This window comes from Hyaena hyaena, unplaced genomic scaffold (assembly GCF_003009895.1).
Source record: "Hyaena hyaena isolate Hyena2069 unplaced genomic scaffold, ASM300989v1 scaffold_810, whole genome shotgun sequence".
Lineage (NCBI taxonomy): Eukaryota > Metazoa > Chordata > Mammalia > Carnivora > Hyaenidae > Hyaena > Hyaena hyaena.
The window spans coordinates 658617-659916 of record NW_024081438.1 but is presented as its reverse complement, the minus strand read 5'-3'; the positions used below and the strand labels follow the sequence as shown (position 1 = coordinate 659916).

General features: G+C 35.7%; 1 pseudogene; it reads right to left on the bottom strand.

Annotated features, from left to right (window-relative positions):
- Nucleotides 1–853: 853 nt before the first annotated feature.
- Nucleotides 854–968, bottom strand: LOC120221737 (annotated as a pseudogene).
- Between the last annotated feature and the right edge of the window lie 332 nt (nt 969–1300).

The window sequence follows — 1300 nt, the reverse complement described above, 5'->3', positions numbered from 1 at the left end:
AGTTAATCCATTTAATCTCTTATGACTATTGTCATATTTAGACATATGTCTCTATTTCATGCTTTATATTTTATAAATTTTTATTGCTCCTCCCTTTTTATCTTCTTTGTTAGTGCCTTCAACTAGATAGAATGAATTGCAATTGCTGGACTGAAAATTAATCATTTCATCTCTATTTGATGTTTCCCCTAATAATACCTTTATTTCTCCTCTATCCATGCTTAAAATAGCTATAATGTTTCCCTGAAAAACGAAATCTCCTTGGCATACTCTCACCTCCATGTTTCCCTGCCTTAGTGATGGCATATGGAATTAATTTTTTATTTTTTATTTTTTATTTTTTTTAATATTTTTATTTATTTCTAGGAGAGAGAAAGACAGCGTGAGCAAGGGAGGGTCAGAGAGAGAGGGAGACACAGACTCTGAAATAGGTTCCAGGCTCTGAGCTGGCAGTCAGCACAGAGCCCGACGCGGGGCTTGAACCCACGAACCGCGAGATCATGACCTAAGCGAAAGTCGGACGCTCAACCGACTAAGCCACCCAGGTGCCCCGGAATTACTTTTTTAAATTGTTTTCAATGTTTATTTTTGAGAGACAGAGAGTGAGTAAGGGAGGAGCAGAGAGAAAGGGTGACCCAGAATCTGAAGTAAGGTGTAGGCTCTGAAATGTCAGCACAGAGCCCAAAGCGTGGCTTGAACTCATGGACTGTGAGATCATGACCAGAGCCAAAGTCAGATACTTAACTGACTGAGCCACCTAGGCACCCTGGCATATGGAATTTTAGTCCTGCATGTGCATATAAGAGGATGGTGAGGGATTGTTACATAGTTTATTAGATTTCTTCATTTTCTTATTTGTTCTCCTGTCTTCTATGTCTGAAATACTATATTTTAATGTTTTATTGTGAAGATAGTGAACCAGAAATAAAATACTACACTTGATCTTAGCCAAAAGGCCGAGAAGCGATGAACCAGAAATAAAATAATAGGAGGCAACTTATTTCCTTCAAAACCTTGAAAATATCACTTTATTTTTTTTCTTCTAACCATGGCTTTTATTAAAAAGCTGCCCTAATTTTTTTTCTTATATTATAGCATGATTTCTTTCATATTGTTTTGCTTTTAAAAAACTCTGTGGTCATCATTTCTTCAAATCTTCCCTTTGATTTATTGTTTTTCCTGTTACTGGATTCATAGTTATAATATTTACATGTGTCTTAAGTTTTTTTTATTTTTTAAATTAGGACTTGTAATGTTTTCATAGTACGCTTCCTCACTTTGATGGTACCGTATACCAATT